The sequence below is a fragment of the Phoenix dactylifera genome, unplaced genomic scaffold (genome assembly GCF_009389715.1).
Source record: "Phoenix dactylifera cultivar Barhee BC4 unplaced genomic scaffold, palm_55x_up_171113_PBpolish2nd_filt_p 000770F, whole genome shotgun sequence".
NCBI classification, from domain to species: domain Eukaryota; kingdom Viridiplantae; phylum Streptophyta; class Magnoliopsida; order Arecales; family Arecaceae; genus Phoenix; species Phoenix dactylifera.
Window position 1 is genome coordinate 208,574 of NW_024068141.1, and position 11,606 is coordinate 220,179.

Sequence of the window (11,606 nt, forward strand, 5' to 3'; positions counted from 1 at the left end):
CGCTCCACATTGACGGGTCGTCGAACCCTGAAGGTGGAGGGGCTGGGCTGGTCCTCACCAATCCCGATGGAGTGATAGCCGAGTATGCCTTGAGGTTCGGATTTCCAGTGACCAACAATGAGGCGGAGTACGAGGCCCTAGTCGCGGGACTCAAACTCGCCAAGGAGCTCGGCATCCGGCGTCTGAAAGTCTTCACCGACTCCCAGCTGGTGGTCGGGCAGGTTCGAGGGGAGTTCGAGGCGCGGAGCCCGACCATGCAGAGCTACGTCCGGAAGGTGCAAACACTCATTCCCGACCTCGGCAGTGTTGACATTCAGCAGGTCCCGAGGAGCGAAAATGCCAGGGCCGACAGGTTGTCCCGCCTAGTGGACGCAGACGCGCCCAACTTGTCGAGGGCAATCTACCTGGAGACCCTGGATGCCCCGAGCATTGACGGGGCTGGAGCGGTGATGGCAATTGATCCGGAGCCGTCTTGGATGGACCCGCTCGTCGCCTACCTCGCCGAAGGAATCCTCCCTGAAGACGAAGATCAGGCCCGGCGGCTTGTAAAGAAGTCCGCCCACTACGTACTTTATGAAGGGAGGCTGTATCGGACCTCGTTTACCGCCCCCCTCTTAAGGTGCCTCCGCCCCGCGGAAGCGGCCTACGCCCTCGGCGAAGTCCACGAAGGCATCTGCGGATCGCACTTGGGGGCTAGGTCCTTGGCGCATAAGATCATGAGGCAAGGCTACTATTGGCCGACCTTGTTGGAGGACTCGAAGGACCACGTGCGGAAATGCGACGCCTGCCAGCGCCACGCCAACGTCCAGAGAGTCCCCTCTGTCCCCTTGGCGCCAATCACCGCGCCCTGGCCCTTCGCACAGTGGGGAATGGATATCCTCGGACCATTCCCCGTCGCTTCGGCCCAGCGGAAATTTTTGATTGTCGCCATCGACTACTTCACCAAGTGGGTGGAGGCAGAGCCACTGGCCACCATCACGGAGGCACAAGTCCGGAAGTTCGTGAAGAAGAACATCATTGTCCGATTTGGAGTACCTCGGGTCCTCATCTCGGATAACGGTCGACAGTTTGATAACAAGCACTTCCGGGACTTCTGCGAGGAATTCGGGATCGAGCATCGGTTCACATCCGTGTCGCATCCCCAAACCAACGGCGAGGCCGAGGTCACAAATCGGACAATCCTCCAAGGTATCAAAGCGCGGATCGGCCGGACGGGGCAAGCTTGGGTCGAGGAACTCGAGAATGTCCTTTGGGCGTATCGGACCACACAACGGACTCCTACTGGAGAGACGCCTTTCAGCCTAACCTATGGCACGGAAGCCGTTGCCCCCGTGGAGCTCGGACTCCCCTCGCCTCGGGTGGCCGCGCACCGACCCGAGGCCAATTCAGAGCAACTCCGAGGGAACTTGGATCTCTTGGAAGAGGCAAGGGAAATGGCTCAGGTTCGGATGGCAATGTATCAGCAGAGGGTGGCCCGATATTACAACTCCAAAGTCCGACCGAAGCTTTTCAGAATTGGAGATCTGGTGCTGAGGCGAGCTAAGGCATCTCAACCTACGGAAGGTGGGAAGCTAGCGCCAAATTGGGAAGGCCCGTATAAAGTTCGTTGGGTAAACCGACCTGGCTCCTACCAGTTGGAAGCCCTAGATGGCCGAGAAATTCCAAGGGGCTGGAATTCCGCTAACCTGCGGATGTATTACCAGTAGAACAACAAGGCCAGAAAGACAATTTAAAAAGGTGCAATACTTTTCATTTCAATAATTTCTGGTTACAATGGCGTGCTCGTGTGATTACAAGGAATTCCCAGAGGGGAATTAGGGAGTAAAGAAAGTAAAGAAGAGGTGGGGACCCAAACCCTCAACCCAGGGCGGCTGCAGTCCCACCAGAAGTGGGTGCTTCTAACCGGAGGCGCCATCCAGCACCTCACCAAAAAGAGGAGGAGCCGCCGCAGAAGAAGCTCCCGCTGCCCCCAGGGGAACGCCGCCTCCAAAGGATATTCCCATCTTCCCCAGTGGTAGGGAAGAGAAGGGATTCGAGGGGGAAGAGTATATGGAGGCGCGGTCCCGGATTGAGCGTCCGGCGCAGAGCTCAACCGGGAGGCCGAACTTCAAGGAGGGGAGATGTGATCCCGGATGAAACGCCTAGAGCGGAGTTCCGCCGGGGAGACCCTCCTTGTTGATCCCAGATGAAACGGCTAGTTGGCTGAAGTTGTAAGGGGAGCGCCTCCCCTTTCCTTCGACAGGAGTCTCTCAGTCATATGCCAAGGAGGAGGTCCGCGATCCATGGCAACCTGCAGCTCCGGCTTGGCAAATTCCATCGTACCTGCACCTGTATTTATAGCCAAGCTGCGGCCCCCTGGTAGTTCCGATACGGGTGGCTCCAATAAATGCAGGCGCACTGAATCCGGAGCCGTTCCGGCTCCCGAGGCGTATCTCCCCGCGATTTCCTAAGCGTCATTCTCCTTAAATCGCATTCTTTGTGCAGGACGATCCGGGTGACGTATACCCCTAGGTCCACGTGTCTCCGCTCGCGCCCAGGCCGCATCCTCCTCGAAGAACCCGCGTATCGCGGCGGCTCAACTAACACTCCTCACCAGCAGCAACTGGCGATCTGATTTCCCAGGTAACGCATTAATTAGCGTTTAATACCCTTCTCGTGTTCCCCCCAGGCAACGCTTGGAGGAGAGGAGAAACACGGTCGCGGCTGGGCACGGAGAAACCCCGATGGGCGGCGAGCGACAAGTGGCCGACCAACGAGTGGAATGTCCCGAGGCTCGGCCCTCGGATGCCTGGCTAACCCGATGATCATCCCGGGAGCAGACTAGCCGGAAGCCCCGACCGGTCGCCTCGGCTTGCGCCAGCCTTGGCCGACCAACGAGCGGAATGTCCCGAGGCTCGGCCCTCGGATGCCTGGCTAACCCGATGATCATCCCGGGAGCAGACTAGCCGGAAGCCCCGACCGGTCGCCTCGGCTTGCGCCAGCCTTGGCCGACCAACGAGCGGAATGTCCCGAGGCTCGGCCCTCGGATGCCTGGCTAACCCGATGAACATCCCGGGAGCAGACTAGCCGGAAGCCCCGACCGGTCGCCTCGGCTTGCGCCAGCCTTGGCCGACCAACGAGCGGAATTTCCCTGAGGCTTGACAACCCTCAGATGCCTGGCTAACCCGATGATCATCCCGGGAGCAGACTAGCCGGAAGCCCCGACCGGTCGCCTCGGCTTGCGCCAGCCTAGGCCGACCAACGAGTGGAATTTCCCTGAGGCTTGACAACCCTCAGATGCCTGGCTAACCCGATGATCATCCCGGGAGCAGACTAGCCGGAAGCCCCGACCGGTCGCCTCGGCTTGCGCCAGCCTAGGCCGACCAACGAGTGGAATCTCCCGAGGCTCGGCCCTCGGATGCCTGGCTAACCCGATGAACATCCCGGGAGCAGACTAGCCGGAAGCCCCGACCGGTCGCCTCGGCTTGCGCCAGCCTAGGCCGACCAACGAGTGGAATCTCCCGAGGCTCGGCCCTCGGATGCCTGGCTAACCCGATGATCATCCCGGGAGCAGACTAGCCGGAAGCCCCGACCGGTCGCCTCGGCTTGCGCCAGCCTTGGCCGACCAACGAGCGGAATTTCCTGAGGCCTAACCCTCGGATGCCTGGCTTAGCGCCGGAAGAGTTTCCTGAGGCCTAACCCTCGGATGCCTGGCTTAGCGCCGGAAGAATTTCCTGAGGCCTAACCCTCGGATGCCTGGCTTAGCGCCGGAAGAGTTTCCTGAGGCCTAACCCTCGGATGCCGGGCCTAGCGCCGGAAGAGTTTCCTGAGGCCTAACCCTCGGATGCCTGGCTCAGCGCCGGAAGAGTTTCCTGAGGCCTAACCCTCGGATGCCTGGCTCAGCGCCGGAAGAGTTTCCTGAGGCCTAACCCTCGGATGCCTGGCTCAGCGCCGGAAGAGTTTCCTGAGGCCTAACCCTCGGATGCCTGGCTCAGCGCCGGAAGAGTTTCCTGAGGCCTAACCCTCGGATGCCTGGCTTAGCGCCGGAAGAATTTCCTGAGGCCTAACCCTCGGATGCCTGGCTTAGCGCCGGAAGAGTTTCCTGAGGCCTAACCCTCGGATGCCTGGCTTAGCGCCGGAAGAGTTTCCTGAGGCCTAACCCTCGGATGCCTGGCTTAGCGCCGGAAGAGTTTCCTGAGGTTTAACCCTCGGATGCCTGGCCTAGCGCCGGAAGAACTTCGGGAATCAAAAGTCAGCAAGAAGCAACCAAGAGCTAAAAAAAAAAAGAGGACGAGGGCGAGATGAAGAAATATTCAACGTGCATTAATTTTCAGGGCCGAGGCCCATACAATTGGGCAAAACGCCGACATACAAAAATAAAAAGACAATGAAAGGTACAAGAGGTCAGCTTGGAGGAACTCCCGGGTCGGGAACGCCGGGCTCGTCCGCGGGAGGTAGGGAAGCAGCAGGAGAACCAGCAGGCGATGGCGCCGGAGAGGAGTCCAGGAGGGAGATCTCGCTCAGGTCGACTTCGGGATACTTAGCCGACACCCTTGCCAGGCCCTCCTCGAAGCCCAAGGTGAAGGCTTCGGCCCCCGCGTCCGACGCGTCACGGACGAACTCGTCAGACTGGCGATAGGTCCGCACTGCCTCCGACATATCATGGGCGAACTCGGCGGACTGGCGATAAGCCTCAACCGCCTGACGCCCGATTTCCGCCCTCTTCTCGGCCAGCTCCGCCTCAGCTCGCTCCATAATCTGAGCCTTGGCCTCCAAGACCTTCGCCACAATCCGGCCTTCGGCCTCAGAGGAGACCCTCAGCAGATCAGCCTGAGCCTCTCTATGCTTCGCCTCGGTAGCAACCCGAGCGGCCTCGGCTTCCTTCAGGCGCGAACGGAGCTCTTGGACGTCCGTGCATGACTTCTCCAGGGCCAACTCCAGTTCGCCTAGTTTGGCTTCAAAAGAGCGGATTCGGTCGCAGGCGTTGTCGGCAGACCGCTGGGCCTTCTCCCACCGCTCTCGATAGTCCGCGATCTTCCGGGACTGCTTTTCAGCCCGTTCCTCCGCCTTCTTGACCCTGCTTTCGAGGCCCGAGGCGGCTTTGAGTTGCTCCCGAGCCTCTGACAGTTGCTCCTCCAGGGCGGCGAAGCCGAGTGTCCGCTCTTCGGCCTCCCGGAGCCTCGCCTCGAGGTCCCCGGTCGTCCTGCCTGCCGCAGCCCGGCCTCCCTCTTCCATTGCTTTCAGCCGGTCCTCGGCCTTCGCCAAAAGCCCCGCCTGTTCCTTGTAGCACTCCTCCAGACGGATCATGTACTGGGCGAGCTAAGAAATAGGAAAAATAAGGGAGTCAGGCGGAGAACAACAGAGCCAATAAATGGTGAAAGACGGCCAGAAGAACACTCACCGACATGAGACAGACGCAGCTGGCGGCCCCAACGTCAGAGACATCCAACTCCCGGACCCGCCGACGGTCCTTCTCCAGCAACACTGTTTCGATGAGATTTCGGGCGCCATCGGTAGTGAAGGCAGACCCCGATTTCTCCCCGGAGCCGGATGGTGGTTCTGCAGCCTTACCCTTATCCGTCGCCTGGGGAAGAGTCCGGCTGATCGCGCTCGGGGCGGGGGTCGCCCCAGGAATTGATAAGGTCCCGCTCGGCCGGGGCCTCGGCGCGTCCCTCCTCGAGTCATCAGGAGCCGACCGAGTCGAAGGCCGGGTCGGGGACCGATCACGTCCGACCCGTCCGTCTTGAGCAGGCTCGGGTGGCACCTCCGGAGTAGCGGCAACCTTACCACCGGAGGGCTGATACAGCGTTAGCTGCCGGTCGGTGCCCACGACATCTCCCTGACCGGTGGGCCCGGACTCGTCGGTCGGCATCGGAGGTATCTCCTTACGGGACTTCTTCGCCGGTGGGGCCCCGCTCGGAAGAGCTCGTTTCCTCCTCCGGACTGCTTCCAGCAGGGACGCCCTACCAACAGCCTTCGACTTCACCGACCGCATGACGTCGTCGACCTCTGCAAGAAGGACGGGATAGTCAGGGACTGAGAAACCGAAAGGAAGAAGGAACGAAAGAGAAGAAAAGAGCTAAAGAAACGATGGCGGACTCACGGTCGGTGGGGACCGAGCTCAAACCGACGTTCACCAAGGTATCCTCAGAAATAAGGCGGCCCACCGGGGGAAGCTGGCCCTCGGCGACCAACCCCTTCAAGGCGGCGACGCCCTCGGATTCCTCCCTCGACAACTTCGACAGGCCAATTGGGGACTTCACCGGCGTCCCCCAGATTGCCCTGATTTCCCAGGAGGGGTCTGCATCAACGAAAAAGAAGCGCTCCTTCCAGTGGTGAATGGAGGTAGGACCCTCCTTGACAAGGCCGCACCCTCGCCGCGCTGCGAAGCACCACCACCCTTTGTCCTGAGGGTGGCCGCTCAGGCCGTAGAGCTCCCAGAAAACGTTCAAGGTGGCGGGAATCGCATGCAAGCGACAGAGAACTTGGAAGACCGTCAGAGCACGCCACGAGTTCGGCACCAGTTGCGTCGGTGCCATTCCTAAACCCCGGAGCACCTGTAAGACTAGGTCTGAAGGGGGAAAGCGGAACCCGGCCTGGAGGATGCCCTCATTGATGGCGATCTTCCCTCGAGGAGGATGAGACATCCTCTCCTCAGGCCCTGGGAGCGTGACATTGCAGGCCTCGGAAAGGTGGTACCGAGCCACAAATCCGTCTAAGTCCTCGGCGACCAGTTTTGACTGGATGCTATCTGCTCCCACTTCGCCCATCCCTAATGGCCAATAAATCTACGGTCAGGACGGGGTCAAGAAGGAGGGAAAGGCCGGAACGACTGGGGTGCACTAGTACACAAAGAAAAAGTATGAAGAGCTCAAAGTAGAAGAGTGGGAAACTCACTTGAAGAGGAGGAAGAACGGCTCCGAGAGCGTCAAAGGAAAAGCAAGCGAACGTTTCGGCGGCAACAATGGTAGCGCAAAGGAGAAACTCGAAAATGTCCGTAAAGAAGAAGACGGACGGGGGAGGGCCCCCGATTAAATAGGCGAAAGGGCAAGTGACACCTCGATGATGCCAGAAGACGCCTGGCCGCCGAAGGGTCGCTCGCACCCCAAAGGCGAATCGACACCATTAAGGAAGGATGTCCGCCGAAGTCCTCAGGTTGCCAGGTCAGCAGCAACCGCCATACGCCATAAAGAAGGCGGGAAGCTTGAAGCGCGCGCGCCTCTCCGAAGGATGGCGGCAATCTCGAAACATCACTCCCTTCACCTGTTCCCCTTCTGGTTCCAGGCTCGGAAGTGGGGGGCTACTGTTATGGGGGAATTGAGCCGCCATGCCCCACGTGATCGGCACGCGTATCCAGGAAAGCTACAGCTGCCCTATGATCCAGCACTCCGACCCCGAGTCGGACCTCCTCGGCTCCGCAGCCCGACCCCGGGTCGGCTGCCCTATGATCCAGCACTCCGACCCCGAGTCGGACCTCCTCGGCTTCGCAGCCCGACCCCGGGTCGGCTGCCCTATGATCCAGCACTCCGACCCCGAGTCGGACCTCCTCGGCTCCGCAGCCCGACCCCGGGTCGGCTGCCCTATGATCCAGCACTCCGACCCCGAGTCGGACCTCCTCGGCTTCGCAGCCCGACCCCGGGTCGGCTGCCCTATGATCCAGCGTTCCGACCCCGAGTCGGAGATCTTTTGATAACGACAGGCTATCCTCCAGAGGCACGCCGCGGCCTCCTGCTCCACGACTCCCTGCAACGGCTGTACCCGATGCTGCCCACCATCTCCTGTATCAACCGTATGAAGCGGAGCTCCACTACGCCCTGCCATGACCGTACCCAGCGCTGCTCCACGACGCCCCGTAACGGCCATGTCAGTGGCCATTCTATCGTGCCCCACGACGACAAACCCCCCTGAGAGACCTTCCAGCCAGGTATATATGCGGCTGGGGGGAGAAGGGGGGGGTGAGCAATACCTCCCAGAGCACTCTCTCCCACTTGTGATTATCATCTCTCCTCCTCCAATCTCCTCTGACTTGACCGTCGGAGGGCCATCACCACCCTGGTGGTGGTGCAAGGCTTGTTTGCAGGTTCCTTGGCGGAAGGTGGAGCGCAACCAGCACCAACCAAGACAACTCAGGCGGAACCCCGTTCACACCGTCGTGTCAATCGTTCTCGGTTTGGACCACCAGCAACACTTACGAACAATTTTTGTTCTTCAGCAAAGTAGAAGTAATATCCTTTAGTTTTTTTAGGGTAACCAACAAAGAAACATTTGTCAGACTTGGGTTCAAGTTTGTCTGTCTTCAAACGTTTGACGTACGCCGGACACCCCCAAATCCTAAGATGAGAGAGCATCGGCTTGCGTCCAGTCCACATCTCATGTGGTGTTTTATTTACAGACTTACTTGGAACCTTATTTAGAATATAGCAGGCTGACTCAAGAGCATATCCCCAAAAGGATATGGGCAGATTAGCAAACCCCATCATGGATCGAACCATGTCTAACAGAGTTCGATTTCTCCTTTCTGACACACCATTATATTGTGGTGTACCAGGAGGAGTCCATTGAGAGAGAATCCCATTTTCTCCTAGATATGTCAAAAATTCACTGGAGAGGTATTCACCTCCTCGATCTGATCGAAGAGTTTTAATACTCTTTCCAGTTTGTTTTTCTACTTCATTACGATATAATTTGAACATTTCAAATGATTCAGATTTATGTCTCATTAAATAGACATAACCATACCTTGAAAGGTCGTCTGTAAACGTAATGAAATATGAATACCCACCTCTAGCATCTGTGCTCATTGGCCCACATACATCAAAATGTACAAGGGTCAATAAATCACTGGCTCGTTCACCTTTTCCGGTAAAAGGTGATTTGGTCATTTTACCAAGAAGACATGATTCACAGGTTATCAATGATTCACAATCATTAACATCAAGGATTCCTTCTTTACTTAACCTGTTCATCATGTTCTTGTTAATATGACCTAGCCTATGATGCCAAAGGTAGACATCCGTGACATTATCTATTCTAGGGCGCTTATTGAATTTATACATTACATGAACAGGCTGTGACAAAATGTAAATGCCATTACTCAGAATTCCATTCATTACAACAACACCATTCCAAATTACATTGCAATAATCCTTTTTTATTGATATTTCATAACCATTTTTGGCCAAAAGGCCTACAGAAATGATATTCAATAGAAAACTTGGACAATAGTGACAATCACTAAGGACATTTACATGAGAACTGAATTCAAGTTTAAGAATTCCTAAAGCTAGAACTGGAACTGGTCTTCCATCTCCAACATTCAGGAACCTTTCTCCTTCTTCAAATCTCTTACTGACTTGTAGCCCCTGCAACAAATTGCAAATATTAAAAGGACTACCGGTATCCAATACCCAGGTCGAATTATCACAAATAGAAAAATTGCAAGGTGTTATCATATAAGTACCTTGATTGGCAACTGATTGCCCACTTTTCTTAGGCCGGTTCGGATCGAGGGATGCAATGTAAAGAGGACAGTTCCTCTTCCAATGTCCTTGCTTCTTACAGAAGAAGCACTCCGCCTTTCTCTGATCAGCCTTTTTATTATTTTTCTGACTAGGCTGAGCATGGTGCACCTGTTTCTTTTGGATTTTATTTTTCTTTTTCCCTTTCTTAAAGGAGCAACCCTTGGATGAACCTCCCACTAAGTTCACCGTCTTCTTAAGAAGTTGGTGATCATTCTCAAACGTCTGTAGTAACCCCAACAATTGGTGATAATTCACTACAGGTTTCGTCATACGAAAATGAGTGAGAAAAGGACGGTATGATCCAGGCAATGAGTTTAGTATGGCATCCTTCCCCAATTGATCATGAAGGAAAAAGCCAAGAGAGCTTAGACGCTCGATCAACTCAATCATGTACAGTACATGATCAGTTACCGAGGTCCCATCTTTCATTCGGGCGCTGAAGATGGCACAACTAGTTTTGTGCCTCTCAACATCGTCAGGAACGCCGAATGATTCATTCAACACTTGAATGATATCTTCCGGCTGCGTATTCTCAAAACGCCTACTAAACTCATCACTCATTGCTGCCAACATGATGCATCGAACAGTGATCCGGTCACTGAGCCACTTCTGATAAGTATCTCTGGCCGATCTTGATGCATTAGCAGCGGGCTGCTCAGGTGCTTGATCCGTTATCACATAAAGGATCCTCTCATGCTCTAGCACTATTTCAGTTTCCTATGCCAATTATTGAAATTTGGACCAGTCAACTTGTCATTGTCCAACAATGAGCGAAGTGACAAATTAGTGGCCATTTCTGCATAAAAAGAAAATTTGGCTATTAGTATATGAATTGACTAAACTCAATAGACTTGGACTTTAGTCTAAAGGTATTCCCACTATTTTATACAAATTGGTAGCCTCTACCTCTAATTCAAAAAATTACTCCTAATTCTTTAGTGGGCACTAGAACCCAATAGATCACATATAGGCCCGAGTGTGGCTCGGCCAACCTATATGCACCTATTGGTAGGTTCTTAACCAATTGCTTCACCAAGCAACTTCTAGTGATGATTTTGCCCTAGGTTTTCCGGCAGGCGTGTGGCGCCTCCACCGAATACCCTAGTCAGGTCCAACCATTAAATGATAGGGTTAAGTCTAATCAACTAATAGACGACCAAGCCCGAGTGTGGCTCGGCTCACCTGACCGCCTATTGAAGGTACACTTAACTCATCATATATTGAATGACAATTCCAATGCTTGATAAGTACCAGGCGTGTGGCGCCTCCAATAATTATCAAAACATTGGACCCATTATCATCCAACTTAATGGGAGGCTATGACCTAGTTATCCCCATAACCATTTCATTTTAAGGACCTAATAATTTTAGAGGATTTCATAATTAGGATAGATGAGAAGATCCGGTTAGTCTAATTTCTCCCACTGACTTCACCAAATCAGATTAGACTCAAACCGGTTAAGAAGCCACCTAAATCAGTCATACTGATTTTTCTTAAGGCATGGGCTAACTCGAATCATTAAGTGATCCAATCAAAATGTGATTGACCATGTCGGCCAGGTAAGTGAGATCGGTGGAAGGGATATGCCATTAACTCGACAAAGACGAATCAGTGCGAGTAGCTCCCAATTAAAAACCACCGGTCAAAACTGCCAAACTTACCTTAGACACTGACTGGTTAATCAATTTCGATTTGATACTCAAATGACTCGGGCTACACCTCTGAGCCTAAATCAAGTTCCATCTTGGTCTAATCAAAGACATGGAATTGATCAATCTACAATTATTGTATTTAACCTAGAGTTTCCTTGACCTAATCTAGTTACTACTTAATTAGATTTGATCAATTAACTCTAATTAGACCATGTTTGATTCTAACCTTAGGTCTAACCCAATCCTAAGAACTTGATTCAAGCTAACCCATATGCCCAAAGAATTATGCAATGTCAATTAATTGAGTTACAATTCTATTTCATAACACTTAATTCTCAATTAAGTTTAGACTTATGAAAGTTTTGATCATTGCATATTTCTTTTTAATAACATATTAATTACAATCTTTCAGTTCTTAAAACATATTTTCAGATCTGAGTTTTTGTAATTAAT